We start from the raw sequence: 20,756 nt of genomic DNA, 5'->3' as shown, positions 1-20,756 counted from the left end.
AGACAATTATGCAATATTATTTTAAACTGCTTTTGTGTATCATACGATTAGACTTGAAAACAATTACATGTCAATTAGGCATTCTTTACAAATGAGTTAAATTAATTAAATCATGAATTAAACATTTTTAACTCGTTTATTGAAAGGGGCGTAGGCTCCCTCAATATATAAATATATACAAAACAACTTGCCATTTGGGCGTAAAACGGTGGCCTGTGTCGCAATGCAATCTTTAAACATGAGTGATAATAAATAAATTTTTGTACGTTCAAAAGGTGTGGTCTACGTTTGAAAAAAGACAAACTACTAGATACAAACAATATTGTACTAAGAATATTTCAGAAAAATAACAAGATATATCTCCCTTAAGACTGAAAAAGGGACATTCAATTTATTATGTTTTTCAGCTGTAAAAGTTTTAAATATAGGCTTTTATTAAATGACTTCTCTCAATTGCTTGCAATGCTAAGCAGTTTGTTTGTATAGTTTGCTTCAATACTAATGCATAAATAATAGTTATAACATATGTTGTTTCATCAAAGAAAATTTAAATTTTTAACACCTAAAAACGAACAATCAAAAGGCGCCTTAATAGTACCAAATGGCAAAATGAAGGAGTTTCTCATTCCCTTTCCACCATAAAACCCACTAATCGGGGGATATTTGTCTAAATTTTTAATACGTCAGTTTAAGGACGTCAGTAGGTAAATTTTATTAAGTATTATAGTGAGTCAAAAATACTTTTTATAGACATAGACATTTTGGAAAAGTCGTCTTTCTATGTTATGGTTTAGTTACAATATTAACAATATTTGAGGAGCTTTTATAAATGCTACTAAGTAAATACGTCCCCATTTATAGATTAAGGGCAATTTTAAACTTTTTAATACTTAACACAATTTTGTGTTCAGTTGAATAAAATTAATCGAATTATGAGCTACTTACTTGTCATAATCTACTGGGAATTTCAACATCAGTGAATTTTAATACTTATTGGACTAAACAAAATTATTAATTTGATAACTGTTTCCATTAAAATTTACTTATTAAATGTATACTGTTAAATTCTTCCTCTTCTTTTAACTGTATTGCAAGATGCAACAATATGTGTTGTTAATGTATCAATAAGCTTTGCTTCATTACTTAGAAATAATAACATATTACGAATATATGAGTCAGGGAAGCTACTGTTTAAATGTTGGAGTTGGAGTGTTTTGTATAGGACGTACAAACTAAATGACTAAAGTTTGAGATGAAGAGACAAGTTAGACAGGAAGGTAGATAGAAAGCAGGTCTCTTAATGAGAATGTCTGGTGTGTTTATCATCAACACAACAGTAGGAGTGCAAATGTACACTCTTCCTCATGTCACCCCAGCAATGCTTCTGAGAATTAATGGTCCCGAGGATCTTTTAAAAGATAAAAGTTTACTTAAATGTATTAAACATATAAATATTATAAATGTCTAAAGTTTGAGAAGAAGACACAAGTTAGACAGGAAGGTAGATAGAAAGCAGGCCTTTTAATGAGAATGTCTGGTGTGTTTATCACCAACACAACAGTAGGAGGACAAATGTACACTCTTCCTCGTGTCACCCCAGCAATGCTTCTGAGAATTAATGGTCCCGAGGATCCTTTAAAAGATAAAAGTTTACTTAGAAGCTCAATTTAGTTGTCAGAACAACATATCGATATGAATGACAGTAATGTATTTAGCATACTACTGTTAATAGTAGTAGTAAATAATAAACAAATCCTTCTACACAAGTCACACATCATGTTTATTTTGCGAATCATGAACGCCTTTGTCAGATGCCACTGGAATTTATTTGAAACGGATTAACTTTGTATTGGTTTCGGATTATTTCATGTGAATTAACAGTTTGGTTCCAAAACTAAATCTTATTTTGAGGAGAGACCTATTAAATTTGGTTGCATTTCAGCTAAAAAGATACTGAATGTTCTAAGAATGGAGAAGTCAAAAATTGAAATTGTTATATTTACTTCATTGTGTAATTAAAGGTGAGAACTTCAGAACACTATTTGATCAAAATTGTAGCTGTTGTCCGTAATTATATCCCAGACAAAACCAAAGTGTCAAAGTCTTGTTAAAAAGACACAAAACCATTAAATATTAATTAATTTTCACAATATCCAACCAAATACCTTAATTTAGACTTATTTGAAAACTTTATTATGTGGCAGAAGAACGTAAACAAACGTTTTTCTAAGAGCGATTCTTTCCAGAATATAGTCTTAGAAACAACAAGACCTGTCAAGAACAATTATAAAGGGTTATTTTGAAATATTACATTTACTTAATAAGAGGTTTCGCTCTTTCCATTGTATTAAAAGTAGGTTACAGACATCGGAAGTAGATGTTTTTCAACCAAAGTAGTATTCTTAAGGCTACGTATGTTTATATTTTCTCGCTGTTACGGTATTATGATACGGGAAACGACCAGATACATAAGCGTCAAACAATTTAGTTAAAGTTAAAATTGGACCTTGTTTTGCAAACTTTTTGGTTAAATAAGATTAAAATTAAAAGTCACATTTTAAAAGCGATCTTTAAGGAAATAATGGCAGTAAACGTTCAGGAAATCTTATCCTAAAAATAATTAATAAAAGACTTAATAAGATAGAGAAACTTCCATTCATGGTTGAAAATACGATTAATATTGGGAAATTATTACATTCAAAGGCCGTCTACTAATCTGCATACATTCAAACACCCTTGTGTGAAATAGTAATATAAAATTAAAAAGTAACGGTGTTTTTGTGGGGTATCCGCACATGACAGGTCTCCATGACAGTTAATTACTTTGTACATTTCTGAATATTTTAATTTATTTATACAATGGTATTCAAAATTTAAGTAGTAAAAATATTGTTACTACCATTACAATGTTTTATATCATAAATCATAGAGTCCGTCATTGGTAAACCACAAAAGTTTCAACAAATGAAAATAGTAATCTCAGTTAAAGTCTTATACTGAAAACTAATTTTCAGGCATTTAGTTCAAAACTAACTTAAAAGTATAAACATAATATATTCATGTAAATTATGAAAGGTAAATCGGATTACTGTACAGAGTAATTAAAATACTGAATAACTTTGTGCATGTTCTTTGAATGACTAAAAAGAGTTGAACATAAACAACAAATATCACACATTTCAAATAAACATAACTTTACGCTTTGATTAAAAAGTTTATGAAACAATCCACTACGAAGATTAAGTGTCCTCAACTTATTTATTTGTATTGTAAAGTATATCTTGAAACTTATAAAATGACTTGCATCTAGAAAATGACTAACTCAATTTTGTCATTAGAAAATCGCAGCTTTCTTCACAAAATTGTATATAGTTTACTGATACTTAGGGAAATAAAATAAAACACATTTAAATTGTAAAAATATGATAAAGTGATTTCATGTTCATGTGCATGCAAATCTTACCAACGTTGAAGAGTATTGCTATTTCTATAATGTAGAACCCAATAGCATGTGTTCCTTTCGTTATCCCAATCCCAGGATTGATGTGGTGCCATCTGTTATTGGTTTGGACAATTTGTATCCCATAATGTTAACCATTTTAGTTAATTAACTTAAAGAAATATAATATTAAAAATGTGTTGATCAACCTAAGAGGATTTCATGTAGTTTAGATTACGAAATCTAAGCAATACCCTAACCATATCCTAATAAAAACGCCTAAATATACACAACTCTATATTGTGTACATGAATAATAGGTCTATGGATTTAAACATAATTATTGTATTTAAGTAATAAACATTCGGTTATAATAAGAGTTTTCTTCGGTAAATTCATTGAATGTCAGTAAAAAAATGTATTCCCTAAATTTTTGTTTAATGTAAATGCTGTACAAATAATAACATTTCCTTGTCTTACCCATCTAATGAGCCTGACTATAAAATTTCAATAAATTTTCCATGGAATATATGAAAATATTCGTGGATTGATGAAGCAACATTTTTCTAGTTTTCTTATTTTCTGATATTTGTAGGTTGACAAAAAGCTTAAAATATAAGTCGCTGGAATAATATATCATCGCTCCTAAATACTCTTGAATAAAAAACTAAATATTTTTTATCTTCAACACGGCGTGGCGGTTAAAATATGAGTGATGTAACAGATAGATGGATATTATTTTCCTAATCTTCTTGGTAGCTTAAAAATACTAACCATAAAACATAAAATGTTGTATGCCTGTATAAAGAAACCTTACATAATAAATTCACCCACTAAATAATTAAATGAGTAAACTATTAAGCTATTAATTGTATTGCCATGAAGTTATTTAAATTATTGGTTAAATACTTTAATAAAGCAAAATATGAATAATAATGAACACGAATTTCCGAAGAGTTACTAAATTATTAACATGACATTATGTTAGTTTTTTAGTTAGGTATTTAAATTATTTCATGACATAAGGTTTAGTTATATAATAATTTTAAATTAATTATGTAAATATCAAAAAGAAGCTGTCATATTTCTATTAACTGAAGTAAAACAGATTAGCAAACTCGGTTTCACGAGGAATGCAGGTTCACGAACGTTATTACAACAGGATGCCGCGAAGCGCGGGAGACATTTATCGCTCATTTCACTGATTTAATGGTTATTACACTGAAGTTGACATTGTAACAATTAATTAGGTAGACTAAGCTTCAGTCTACAGCACGGATATGCAGATTACGGGCTTCATATAACACTAATTAAAATGACATGCAGTCTCTTTTGTTTTACTCATTATTAAGTACACTGTTTTATCACAAAATGAAAAAAATTGCGTCCTTTTCGTAAAAAAGAATTTTCAGTGTATTCTTGAAAAATATAATGATAACAGTGTCCACGTATGGGGAATGCAGTTTTACAATATATTAATTATACTTATTTTTCGTGCAATTGTGTGTTCAACGTTTACAATTCGTATCAAATAGAATAAAAGTTTTTTTTTTAATATTTGTCTTGCCAATTTAAATTTTGAGATGGATTGAACTTGAAATATATTTTTTTATTTGGGTTTCATTATTACCAAGTATGAGTAAACATATACGTGTGTTTTATACACTACGAAATTTCGTCTGGTTTCATATTTTCTATCTTATATACAATAACAACGATAGATATAACATTAGAAAGTTATTGAAGATCGTTTCTGACCAGTAAAGTCCATTTTCAAAATAAAACATTCATTGAAAACTATGTGGGAAACAACACTATATTGATGGAATACATAAATAGTTTTCTAGCTTATATTTTGATAATTTCTGATCTTATTTATAACTTACAACCATAATAGAAACAAAAACCTTAAAAAATTAAATAAACATACAAATTTTGAGAATATAAATAAGGAACAACTTAAATGAGGAATAAAATCTTTTGTTGGGTGCACGAAGATGTCTAGATTTTATTAGTAAGTGAAGGGAAATATTCCTATATTTCTCAATTTAAATTAAGATGATGATAATAGATTCCTTTCATTTTACGGGTATTAGTAGTTTCACCAATATAATCTTTTGAACAATTTTTGCAGACACAATTGTAGATCACATTGCTTAAATTAATAATAATGCCCATAAGTAGTTAAACTGCTAATGTATGATTTAGATTCTTACAAGTTCTTGGATTTTTAAAAAGTTGGAATTCATAGGGTTCCTACATTTTGAGTTGTTGATTAGGACTACTTTGAGTTGGACACAAGAATATTTATTATTTAAAAGTGAGTAAAAAGCAAACTCTTTGGAGGAGTAAGAACGTGGAATACTGAAGAAAAGAATAGGATTACAAATATATTTTTGAAGAGGAGATACCTTGAGGATCGCAAAGAATAAAAACGAGAAGGAAACACTCTAAACGAAGATTTTGCCCATCTTTTCTTCTTTTTGTTCATTATTTTAGTATATATTAATACCTCCCTATCATGACGAAGAGGATAGATTCCAATCCTCGAAACGATGTGCTATGCCTTTTGTAACATATAAAGACGACAAATGTCCGAAATCCTGTTATGCTATCAAACTTTCCATCGTAAACAAAGAACTTTAAAAAAATAATTAAACAACAATATGTTTGCTATTGGACGAGGTACTTAGTGAATGGTGTAGTTAATAGAGCACAAGGAAAAGGATTTTTCTTCATTCTCAGAAAATTACTTCACGGTTCTATTTTCTTCTCAATACGATTGTGGAATTTTGTTGGGTATTGTTGTTTATTCAGAGGCATAGTTTTAATGTTGCATCGTAGTGTTGTTATGTCTGCAGTACAAATATTTACTGCTTTTCTAGTTAGTTTTTAGAAATGAATGTACTGGATGGCATTCGTTTTTTGTTTTGCTAGTAAATGTTATACGAATCATGTATTTTACGTGAAAATTCTAAATGTATCTCTTATTAGTATAATCATATCATACACAGTTTCTAAATGTATGTTTATTAGTTATAGTTTGTAGGTTTTATTTTAGAAGATTGCTTTCGGTGACTGAGGTTACATTTAAGTGCCTATTAAATAATCATTTATTTCAGTTTGCAGGCTTTAGTTTCGGTTCTGGTGAAAATTATAATAGCCATGCATTTTTTGGGCTAAACCTTGTTTCCCTTTTCTAATTTCTATTCATTGAAATTCTATATCAAGTTCTTGAATTATATCTTATTAAAGTCTTACCTGTACGAATATTTGTCACTTTCCTGTAAGCCACCTTTCTTTGAAGGTGAATGAATGGGAAACTAAAACGTTGAACCATTAAAAGAAATCAAAATAAGTAATGACATAACACTCCATATTATAGTAGAAATTTTCTATTTTATAACATTCCTCTGTTTTCGCCGATATTTCGAAATATTCTGTTATTTGGTCATTGAAAAAATCCGAAATTCTCCGTCATAGCTATGTTCAAAAATGTGTCTTTAATAATGTATGAAAAAATAGTTGACCAACAGTTTTCTTCTTAACACCATAAATATCAAATTGAAATTTGGGGTAAGATCAGTAACAATACAGCCTTCTTAATATCACTGTTGATATCCGATTAGAAATGAAGAAGGGGTGAATAACAATGTTACTACTTTCTGACTTTTCTAAGGCCTTCGACTACGTACACCTCCTCCATCTTTTTGTCAAATTAGAGAAGCATGGGTTATTACAGTGTTTGTATTAGCTGGGTTGAGTCTTACTTCACTGGACGTCAGACATTTGTAAAGGAGGGGGATAAAGTGTCTAGCTATAACAGTTACGAGGGGAGTTCCATAAGGCTCTTTCCTTTAACCCATTTTATTCTCACTTTAAGTAGACGATATTACTTTAATAAAAATAAGTAAATCATATAGCGATAAAATTGTAGGACAAACTACAGAGATTAAAATTAAATAAAGATATGACGCAGTCAATGATATTAGGTAATAAGAGACTAATACCTTAATACCACATCAAAAATAGAACGTAAAATTCGTGAACTAAATTTGCAATACAACCTGACTAGCAATACATAATAACTAGCATCGGTAGTTTGAAGATGTTTGTTAGTATCTGCCATTTACAAGTAATATTAAGTTAATGGTTGATTAAGGCTATTAAATGTCCACAATATAATTACTGTGATGTGGTGATAAGTTATTTCACTGTTTACTTAAAGACTTTAGTTTATAGAGTTATACTTCACAAGAGAAGTGTTTCTCTATGCTACCAGAGTGCAGGTCACTCTGTATATTGGTGTTGAACTAGTTGCTACATTCGTTTTCTAGTTCTTTGAAGAATATCAAAATAAGACGAAGTTCCTGCTGCTTTAAAAAATAAATTTTTCTCTGGCTTACGAAAGTATGTAATTTTTGTAGTCTTTTCCATAGTGGTTCCATAAATTCAGTTGCTCTAACTAATTCATTATTAGTTTAACCCGTATCACGCCAGTGTAGCCTTATACACACAGTATTCTTCACAGTTGTTACAACGAAAAGTGGTAGGCCTACTCTCAGTTTAAATGTTGGGTATTAAGAGTTAAACATTTCTATTACAAAACTTATTGATATTACAAAATTCGCAATATTCTATTTATTATAGACTATTTAGTTTGAAGAAATTTGTTTATTTTAATTTCGAACGCTTATCTGATAGTATGGGCAATTTTGAGTCAGATGTGTGGGAATTCGTTCAGTTTAAACAAACCTACTCTTGACTGGGACGTCGTCAAAGTGTTTCGTGAAAATTCGTGAAAAAACGACTACTCGAGGAATATTGGTAACTAGTAAATTTTTAAAAGACCTAAGTTTCATAGTATAGTAGCTATATCAGTTTCCTTAATTGTTCTACACTGTTATATTTATATAAAACAGTACCTACATGCAGAAATACATGATAAGAGAAATCTTAATTAAATTTAAATTTGATATTAAATATCAATTTAAGCCTTGAGAGTTCTGATTAAGAAGGATTCATAATCAAGTAATTAAGATACCTGTAGGACCGTAAACAGTAATTTATTGTTTGTAACACTAGAAAATTTCCAATACTAACGTTGTCGCTTCAGAAGTTTATGCCATGCAATTACATAAGTATTATAACTATGATTGTTACTGTAGTATCTGTAGTAACTCCATATCCAATCCAGTTTGTGCTAAGTTTTTAAATTGCAATATTCATAATTCACAAATATTTTATTGGAATAATTGTAAAAAACTGTATTTTTACACTTATAAATTAAAATAAATTCACAGTGGGTCACCCAGATTAGCAGAATTGACGCTACTGATGAGTTCCGCCTTCCCTGTGCTATTGCTGAATTTTCAATTTAAGTGAATTTACTATGAAATACATTTATATTGTAGTAAAGTGAATACATTTACACAGTTTCATGACTTTTTTATATTAATCACGTTTCAATATAAAATTTTATTAATTATATTGTACTAAAATATTAATCCCGTTTTCCTACCTGTCTTATGATTATGACAAATTAACCGGCATTACTTCCAAATCTTCTGTTTTATTAATGATTATGCCCTATAATATTTGCGATAGTTTGACAAGAAATAAATATAGAATAAAAATTACAATATTTTTATGTTACAACGCAACAGTCACTTATAAAATTTATATTATTATATTGTAGGTGTGCTATTGGAAGTAAAATCATACAACATAAAGGACTTACTATATTCCAGGTTTATTTTATTATATTTATTTAGAACTGATCTTGTATAGCATTTAAAATATGTATTACAGTTCTCATAACTGTAAGAGCTAAAAAATTGTATTAAAAATATTACAGGAATATAAATTATATTATATTAAATTATGTTTGTAAAGTTATATATTTACCTTTCTTTCTTAGTTATGTTTTAGCGCCGAAAATATTATAAATTTTTATTAATTGAATTAGTAATATTCAATCAGTTTTAAAGTTTATAAGAATAATTTGGAAATTTCGTTAAAAATGACAGACGATCGACTATAAGACTGGTCGCAGAATAAGTTTTTACGGAACAAATAAAAATGAGAATGGTTTTGCAAAATTTGTTCAAAAAGAATCTCAATGTTCAGCGGAAGGATAACAGAATAGAAGTTTGCCGAGATATTTTGGGAATTAAAGGCGATGGTGATTACCCAACTGCACTCTCAATTATTGAGTTTTTTACCATAAAAAACAATCTTATCGTTGTTCCTCAATCACTCTATTCTGCTAACTTAGTCCTTTTGACGCTTTCTCTTTACATAATTCTGTGTATCAAAACTTGTTGAATTTTTGAGGTTTATCCCACATAATTAACATCAGCATTTTGTAGGATTTCTCCAAACGTTTAAACAAAGTTTCTTCAAATTAAAAAGAGTATTTTAAATATTTTAATCGTGAACAGAAAAACCACAACTACATTCCATGAGCATTATTCACTCAACTGTTGCTTACTCAGTTTACATATATCCACGATACTTTACACATACAATTTATCGCTAAGCATCTTGTGAACAGGTTTTAATTTTTCTAAATAACCCAAAATTTAACACCGGAAATGTGACAATTCAAAGGGATGACTAAGCAGCCGGAAGGTTGAATATTTCTAAAGATAAATGTATACCTCTTGCACTGTGTGGTTTAATCTTACTTTACAAGTAATAGTTACGCAAGCCATTAATGGAAACAAAATGTAAATTTGCTTTGGGTACACCTTTAAGAATATAAAACTGAAACTAACAAACTAACCCTAGAATAATCGTAAAGGTTACATACATATTAGTGTAAAATACTAAGAAAAAACGTTATATTATTTAGTTAAAACTATTTTCTAATAACTTACCTGAACATCAGACAAACAGACACACACACACACACACACACACACACACACACACACACTCACATAATATGTACGTTTTATTTCTCAACTTACTAGTTTAAAACTAATTTTTTCAACTTACTTCAAGAAAAAATATTTAAAGCATACTCACATAATCATGATTTTCCAACGGATCTTCATAAAGCTTAAATGCAAAAAAGTTTTGAGGACGCCATAAGTTAAAACACCAATTAACTAACTAGCTCATTCATTTATATCTTACTTTTTAGAAGAGTCTTTCTAAAACAAACTGCTGCTTTTAATGAAGTTTTCTGAACTTTTAATGAAATTTGTTGTACCTTTAAAGAGGCTATATCATAAAAAATTTAATATTAGATATATTATAACTTAGTATAAAATGCCTCGCTATACATACATATTCATTCATATTTATAAATATTTTATAAAATTATATTCCACTGGAGAGGATATAAGCTATAGTTTCTCGGCAAACTGTTTGTTTATAAATCTTGGATCAGTGTTTACACTTCATACTCTTAGGTATACACAGCTCAAGATATTCATCCCAGTGAGCGAGCTGAGTGCCTTTAGGCAAAGTCTAAATTGCTTTGAGTGAGGCACATTTACATATTTGTTACTGTTCGTAGTTTGCAATTTAAAATGTAACGGCAACACTGTATATAGTAATAACAACAACAACCATCACTTAATCATCCAGTCAAAATGTTCATTTTAATAGTTGCATATCCCATTACTTTCTGTTAATTAATTATACACAGTATATTAAATCTTATGCGAAAATTCATTAAAGTACTGTTTTTAATTAACTACATAACTTGGAATGGCCGTTATTCTAAGAGCATATTGCAGGATGAAAAAAGGGTAATATAATTTCATAAAGAATAGTTCCTTATTACATAAATAAATACATAAGGCTGCAAGACCTTGTCTTGAAAATGAGGATATAGTTTCTGCTGTCACCTTTTTAATGCCTGAGAAATATTCTGTTAATTTCTGCTGAAGAAGTATATACAGAACAAATTCATACCTCTGTCAGTAATATATAGATAATTAATAAATATGAAAAATATTTTTACTTACACCTAATATAGCATGATATCAGTATAATAATATAATATAATATCTTAATATATATAGCTGGTCCTAGACATATAACTAATTTTATAGCATTCGTTATAGGTTTTGACGCAATATGCATACTGCAGTATTTTATAAACTTATTATGGGAGTTGAATGCTATAAACATTTTGAAGGAGCTGTTTGCTAAGTATTTGTACATTACTCTGGTGTAAATAAAAGTATTACATATTCTTAGTTTAACAGTACAGGAAACATTTTGTGCATTTACAATAGTATACAGTAGTACAGTTACAATATTTTTGCAGTTAAACTCTATATGAAAGGCAATTTTGTATTATCCTTGCCAATTGAAGTTTCTTCTTATTTCTAAAATGTTATACAAATAATAAAAAATTGATATATTGATTACTATCCAGTGCAGGGTTTATAATATTTCATATGTCCACCGAATTTGACAGTTTCATGGCGTGTCTCTTCGCTAACCGTGCATTTGTACCCGATCGTTTGATCACCGGCTATCTCAAAATTGTCTTTGCCTTAGTGATCTTTTCAGGCTTTTACATTTATTATACTAGCTAGACGTTGTCCATATATTGCATCATGTAGATTACATTAACAACACAAGTGTATAAGGTCTGTTATGTTCATTACGAGTTATGAAATAAAAGTTGCTTTAAGAAAATATTGGGATCGTAAAACAAACCATTATCACTCTGTCGCGTATAATGTAGCAAGGAATTACGCCTATAAAAGATTTGTTCAGGGTCATTCTATTTCAAGAAAAGACAATTTTACCTCAATAAGAGTTTGTTATAACTTGGCACAATAGGGAGTGCGGAGACTAAAAAAATATCAAAATTTAAATTAAAATCCAAAAAAGTTTCCGAAATACAGCTATGTTTTTATAAGCTATCCTTAAGTGACAAAGAATGTGGACGAGTTGATTTAAATCAAACCATTGAACCAGCCTCAAATAACAAAAATTTGAAGACCCGGAAAAGTTCTCGAATTACGCTCGGATCGAACCATGATCACCACTACTTAGAAAAAGTAGGCAACATAAGCATTACAATACAGAAAATGCATACAAGGCGAAATTACCTATTAGAGATATGAAAAAGAGAGCTTTGATAGATCTCGTAAATAAAAAACAATTTCTAAAACCTACTCGTCGTTTTATGAAAATGTGTGAGTTTATGATACAGTTGATGTTTGGTATTATTGTTCAAAAACTATTATGTGTACTGCTGTAGTATATGTAAATATACACAAATAATTATTAAACTTTGACTACATAAAGTCATTAGTGTTCAGTACCTTTGACAAATTTACTTATTTCAGTAAAGTACAAATAGTAAAACTGTTACTACACAACATATTGAACAATAATGTTTTAAGATTTGGATTTATTTGGTAAATAAAAACTATTTTATAATGATTGAAAAGGCTTTAATTATGATTTGTTCTTGTAAGTAATAAAAGCTAAAGAAAGCGGTAAAAATAAATTTCACAAGTCAAAATAATTACAAATTGTTAGTTTATAATATGCAAATTTATAAAAAAAGAAAAATATAGAGATATCTACAATTTATATTCTAGAGGACACAAAGAATTAATTTCTTCATTTCTTTTCCTGAAAAATAAGCTATTGGTAGATTTTCAATATGGTGCTAACTTCGAAGTGCTCTGCTGTAAAAGTTTTACGCGTTTTGAGTTGTATATATGTTTTCTTGTGCATGAGCGATCTATATTTTGTTGTACAATTACCTGGTACAAGTGTAGTGGGATATTTTTATTGTTTTGTTGTGTCATTCTTCAATTCTGGAGATGAGTCTTATGAAATGTTAGTCAGAGGTGATAGGGGAAGTTTTATATTCGATTTCTGCAAAGCGAAACATGATATGGAGTTTCAATTTACAAATAGAGATTTTTAGTTTATTTGCAAATTATTAAAAATGTTATAGAATAAGTTAATTTCGATTATAGTTTATGGAGTGACTGGTTTTTACTTTGGGGATAAAACATATAATTTATAATCTCTGCATTGTGTTGGTAAAGCATATCTACAATAACACGTAGGCTTGATTCAAATACATCAAATGTCCCATTTATAAGGGTCCTATCGATTGAAACACAAACTTTAGTGATTTAAAAATTTTTAAATAACTACATGCCGTATAATTTAGTATGCGGCACACAATCACGGTTGTATAACTATTGGTTTGGGAAGGAGTGGTTTATATTTTCTTTCTAGCTGTCATGGTTGTCAGTAGTTGATTCAATAAAATGGTGGTCATTTTTATTTTTAGAAATCAGGAGAATACCAAACAAAAACAAGCAAATGTGTTAGTAGGTGCATATATTGAAGGGTTCATTAATTCGTTTTAACGAGTGTGTCATGTGTTTTTAATGAGCCTTGGATCATTGTAAGCGGTAATAATGCTTTAATTATTATATACATCCTCTACCCTGGTGTGTTTTATTTGCATTTCACTTTTATAATTAAAAATGATTTTTATTTTAGATAAGCTTTAAATAATAACCAAAATGCGTTTTAATAAAAAAACTGTTTTATTATCTTAACGATAAATCCTTCTGATTAAAACTTTTGGTAGTTGACTAAATATAAAAAATAAAAGAAAATAGCTAATTATATAACTTTTACTTACCATGATCGTAACCAATACATTTTAAAATAATACAAATATTTATTTCAAAATAACGTTGAGGTTTTCATAAAATATCACACTTATAATCACTAAAAATGTAGTTACCAATATGCCCTATCTGTCCAGTAATGAACATATTAGTATATATTTGCAAATACTTTAATGCCATTAAAAACAAAGCCAACAAACGACCTAATCTTACATTTTATGATTCCCAAGGACTCTTGTGCCCAACCTAAGCTTACAGCACACCCAAAGTTCACACTCGTAAACTCAACTTACTTCGAAGATATTGGATAACAAGACTTTAAATATCAATAGAGCTGCAAAAAAATTGCTTGAGATGAAGAATGTAACCAATAATAATTGTTGCAGTGAGAATTAAGTTGCAAAATGGTAACTTATTCTAATGATTATCTAAATTCTAAGCGATGTTAGAGAACAGATCAAGGCGAAGGTATTCCTATGTCTATATTTTGGCATACCGAACAAATATTAACATTTGAGGCAATCATGGTGGGACATTGTGCAGAGACATATATTGCCTGCATGAATAGTGCCTCTGGATTTAATTACGCCAATATGGAGCGGATTCTGGATGAAAAAACATCTTCTTCTTTCAAAGACGCGTCTACATGTGTCCTTTTGGAGAAATTGTGGCATTTAGGAGTACATGTGTATTTGAGGCACACGGTTTGGGGTAGTTATACAGTTGTTTCATTGTCACAGTAATAATATGATAAAGTCTTTATCGTAATATAAATTACTAAAGTTTTCGTACACAAGAATACCCAGTGGTCATTTAATAGATACTATTCATTACAAACTATTCGTAGTTGAAATAATTACTGTTAAACAGTGTTCAATAGCTGATAGTAGTTAAAACATCCATTAAAATATTTCTATTGGTTTTCACCGACTTTGTTTACTCGAATAAATCAGACCTATTCCAATTACTAGTTGTTTTAAATGGCTAGTAAAACCTTTGTTGCAACTACGGCACTGATATCCAATATGAACAACTCGGACACGATTGGTTCAGGCAATGTTGAATTTGGGCGACCAATTCTAACAGGTTTGCTACAGGCTAAAATGCATGCTATTTTCATTTCCTGAGATTTGGAGACTTATAGAGACAAATTTTGATGTAATGATCCTCTGAATTATGTGTGCCTCTATTAGAATGAAGATCCAGAACCAGTTATAGAACTTTCAGTGTTGGGTCTGATAGCTTTCATGTCAATCATTTTATAAGTACTATTTTATTATAAACAAATTCCAATTCTATTCAACTTCCTAACTTTTGACTCTTCAGCATCAACCTTTAGTAATTAGTCATCTTCATCAGACCTACAAAGAGCCTTCAGGTAGTAGACCTAGTTAATCAGCGTTGTTGTGACGATGGCAGTGCTTAACAGTTTTTAATTTTATCTTGTTATAAATACGGTTGAGGTTATATTATTTTAAGGTTCAGTCTTGAAATGTTACATTTCCAGCGTAATCACTCTGCCAAAGATTATGTTTTGGTAAATTAAGGAGAACCAAATAGCTTTAAAGAATACGTGTCAAGTTTCTAATAGCGGAATTTGTAGTAGCAGTTGAAAAGTTGCCAGGTTTCAATGGTTCGATTCTCATTACGTTTATTTGGCTTTTATTTTTAAGGCTGTCCCTCAAGATATTGGTTTTAGGTGAAGAACCAAGAATACGTTTCTTTTGGGGTTTTTGACGATCTTTTCGTATTTAAGAAATGTAAATGAAATCGGCGGCACACGGTTTGTTATATTTAATTCACTTTATTGACATGTTTTTTTGCTGTCCCGGGCAGCGAACTTTAAATTTAACATTCACTTTAGAGGAATATGTTAATTTTCAACATCTTTGCAACTGGAGGAAAACATTCACATCAACATCTACTTTAAACATTCACTACAAGGCCGAGATTAGGCAAAGAAAGATGGTGATTAGGACCTTAATTTGTATTGGGACTGAATCACTAAGGATCATTTGAAGCCTCAGCAAACAGACGCAGATATTTTTTGCTCATTTACCATTCCTTGTCTTTATCACAGATTTTGTTAAATGGGATGGAATCATTAGGAAAGTTGAAGTTAGTTATCACTCTTGGTCGTTCCACGTTTCGTATGTGTTGAACATCGAATCGTCTGGCTTACATCGTCCGACACAGTGCCGTAAGGCAGGACGATCTGTAGGCATAAAATGAACTTATAAGAGACAAGCTATTTGCTACGGGTACCTGCAGGAGATTTGATTGAACATGGGTGAATGATTTGAACATAAGAAGAGTTCATATAACTGCATCAACAGCATATCCATGATTGTGATGAACTCTCTCTGCTTATCTTTTGATTGTATACGCATTTTTTTGGAAGGGGAAGTGAAGCTGAAGATAATAGGATACCTATTAGGACAAAATACAGTGATTACTAAAGATTTTTCATGTACTAGACTATTAAGGTTAGTCACTTACCTGGGCTTAATTAGCTGATCCACCATCCATGAATTGCCTAATCATATTAAGTGACCAGATAGGAGACACCAGCTAAAGAAAGAGGAAAATTGACAAACATCCAGGCCAAGTGAAAATAGGTAATCTGTCATTAACAATCAGGTGGTAGATTTCATGTGCTGTATTAATGTGTTTTATGCACGAGTCTGATGATTTGCTCTAAAAATATCAGAATGAGGATTAGAGCTATATCGAATAAACTAAATACAATTTCCCTAAAACTGGAAATCTGTTTAAAGGGGTTTTATTTACAGGGCGTGTTAAACCTAGAGGTCATGAGTTCAATTCTCAAAATTTCAAGTTGGATAACTGTGATGTATATTACATGGTTTTAAAACTTCATACAAACGAAATATTTTTTTGAAGTTTGGTGATTGAATACATAATTTGCCTGTATTAGTCCATCGTATGCAACTCTACATGATTTCACGTCGGGATTCCGAAAAACTGGGTTTTCCATCAAACCAAACTTAAATTTCTCACGGTAGGATTGGGAAATACCGACTTTACTGAAATTCAACCTAGTTTTCCGATCAATCCTATCTAGTTAGATATTCAATGCTATATTTTTTTGTCTTTAACAAATCGGTTCAAGAGTGCATTGCGACACTTTTTATAGTGTCATACATTTTATACAGTTATGCACCGTCTCACTAGCATCAATGTGTGATAGTATATGCGTTCACATCCAAAGTTTTTATTTCATTATGTACTAAATTTACTGTTTAACAACTTTTATTGTTAACTAACTACGATACGAATAAAATTTTTATCATTAAAACATCTTTGCATTTTATGAATAAAAATATATTATCCGACGCGTGCTATATTAACATTGTTTCTGGTAATAAAGATATATGTTATTGTATTGTGTTTTATGGCATAGTTAATTCTATCTCACCAGCTAAGTGTAGCAGTTATGGAAAATATTATCCAACCTAAATGTTTGGTTGGTTTATTTGATTAATAATGCTCATTTCCTGTATAATATTTAATCCTGAATGAATATAAACAAAATAACATATGGTAATTGTTTTTTTTTGTGTGTGTTTTGAGGTTAATTGGTGTCTCTCTGATTTTAACCACGTTAACTAGATAGTAGTAGACTGAGTATGTCTTCTGTTGATAATAAAATGGTATTGGAAGATGTAGGAGACAAAATAAGAGGGAAAAAAGAGGAAGAGTACACCTTCTAATTGGGAAAGAAATGTGAGTATAGTTGCTAGATATAAGGAGAAAGAATACACAAGTTATACAGGTAAACATGTGCCCGCTAGAACAACAGGACCTTCCTGCAGGTAACTATTTCATAGTAAACCAATAATCTTGTATAGTTTCACTAATTATTTTTGCTTATAGCTTCAGTGATTTAATAATGTTTGTAATCCTTCAGGCCTTAACACTTACTTCAGTAGCCTTTACAGATATCAAATATTTACACGAACACATAACCTGTACTTAGTCAAGGGTAAATGAAATATATTTATTTGTTTTTAGGTTCACGAGACTGAAGTTTTTTGAGAAGACTTCTGAAGATGAAACAATGGATCTTTTTAAACGCTGTTATGATTTACCTACAACAAATGAGCAGGGTTTGTTCATTCAATCATTGATTGAAGTTCACGATGCGATCGACGCCGACCCCAAAAAGAGGAAGGTGCAAGACAGGTAGATAAGGTGTTTAAGTATAATTTAGTTCTTGGGAACAAAAAATTAGAAGTGTGCTACAAAGCCTTTTTGTCTTTGTTTTCCATTAGTGACAAAAGAGTAAAACGACTGAGAAAACCATTTTGGGTAAATATCCAATTGACAACAGGGGGAAAATCAAGTGCAAATACTTTCACACCAGAAGTTCGTGAGAAAATCAAAAAACCATATTCTTAGCTTTCCAGTTAAATTAAGTCATTACTCTAGCAAAACTAAATGCTACATTGTTGCTCGACCATGTGTAAGGGCAATGCATCGTCTTCTAGAGAATAAACACCCAGACATCAAATGCAGCTATCAGTATCTTTACATTTCTTTAACGAAAACTTTTCTTTGTCGTTTGGTAGACCACAAGTGGATTGCTGTTGCACCTGTGAAGAGCTTAAGTTATAGTTAAAAAGTCCTCACATCAATGATGCAGCAAAACGATGTGCAGCAGCTGACTATGTAATCCACAAGAAGAAAGCTAAAAAAGTCTACAATGCACCAAAGTATGAAGCTGAGTGCAAAAATGAGCCTCATGTGCTGCCCTTGTGCATGGATTGTATGCAAAATATCCAGCTCCCGCAAATTCCAGTGCAGGAGACTTTCTACCTTAGGCAGTTGACCCTAAACGTGTTTTGTACACATGACCAAAACAAATACTGCAATGATTTATGTCTATCACGAGGGTATTGTCCCCAAAGGTCCCAAAGAAGTTTGTTCCATGTTGATGGATTACTTAAGCGAGGTTGGACCAGATATCAGAGAGATCAGAATATTTGCTGACAATTGTGCTGGTCAAAATAAGAATCACACTCAAGCACGATTATTATTGGCCTTGACACAAACAGGACGGTTTGAAAAGATTGAACACTATTTCCCTGTTAGAGGACATTCCTTCCTTCCCTGTGACAGGAATTTTTCGATCATAAAAAGGGCTCTAAAAAGGTATGACCGCCTATATGATATAAAAAAAATTATTAAATTAATAATTCAAAGCAGCAAACGTTTAAAATTCACCATAAAAAAAGTTGAGACAGAAGAAATCTTAGACTACAAAGAATGGTGGAAACAGTATTACAAAAAACTGTGGTATCAGAGGAAACCAGACCTAGACGAATTCATAGGGAAGACAAAATTCCCTTTGGTATTAGCTCTTTTGTACATTTCTCTTACAACAAAGGGATTCTTGGTACTATAATAGCTAGAAAGTTTATCAATTGTCTGGTGAAACACTAATTTTGCTTACCTCAAAACCAAGGAATGGTACCTGCATTCCTTTTATATCTTTTTCTATAGGGAATATCTTCATTAAAAAAGTAAAATAGAGAACATCAAGAAACTTCTGAATTATATTCCACAAGAATACAAACAATTTTACATGGATATTTTAAACTGGCCTACAGTAGAAAATATTGATCCAGAGATTCAAGATGATTGACTCAATTTTATAGACAGCAACATACTAAAAGATTGTGTAAATAGATAGATACTTTAATAAATAACTTTCATTGCATTGTGTGTTTAATTACTAGCCTAAACCCCAACACTTCATTTGGTTTACTGAATAATTAATATACATTTTTTAAGTAAAACCCTTAAGGATTACATAATTTTAAAGTGTCGTTCTATGCAAAAAGAGCTTCAGTCCACCTTATAAAAACATTTTTGTAGCTAAAGTAGATAAGATAACAATATTAAACTAACTGTAAATTAAAAATAACAGTAAGAATCAAAAAAATTAAAATATTTTTACTTACTGTAGTTGTCATGGTTTAGAAATTAGAAGGTTTTATTGGTTTTGCCGAGCATCTAGTTTTTGGACTGTTGCAATTTTTGTACGGGCCGATTCAAATACTTTTACACAGTAGAAAATTAAATTATAAAATGAAATGCCAATTGGTTAAAATCATTTAGCGAGTATCTTATATCGATTATATTTACTACCATTATTATACTTATTATATTGACCATTACTATTAAGGAATGTTGACCAAATATAGTCGAACTTTAATTTAAACATAAAAAGTTCATTGATACGTTTAATACTTCGTTTTCAAACGTAGTTGTTGTATAAGCTGTGGTTTACTATGCTACAATGATATATTTAAAACCTCTAGAGTAGTTAGGAGGGACTGCTTTTCGCAATATACTTCTGATCTCCAATCCAACCCCATTTTCCAACATAATTAAAAATCTATGATTCATTTTGTTGTTAAAAACGCAGAAATCCGTACACATTAGGGCATTCAGATATTTTTAATAGATATTTTATTACGTTTAATATTATCTACTATGCCAAGCATATTAGGGAAAGTCAAAAGAAGCACACCTTGTGAAAATAGAAATATAATCTTTATTTAACGAAAGGTGTATTAAATATTTAAAAAAAAGAATCACCTAATTGACCAATTTTTAACACTTTGCAGCCATAGTCTGTAACCATGGTTA

This window comes from Homalodisca vitripennis, chromosome X (assembly GCF_021130785.1).
Source record: "Homalodisca vitripennis isolate AUS2020 chromosome X, UT_GWSS_2.1, whole genome shotgun sequence".
Lineage (NCBI taxonomy): Eukaryota > Metazoa > Arthropoda > Insecta > Hemiptera > Cicadellidae > Homalodisca > Homalodisca vitripennis.
Note: the sequence above shows the minus strand (reverse complement) of the source record.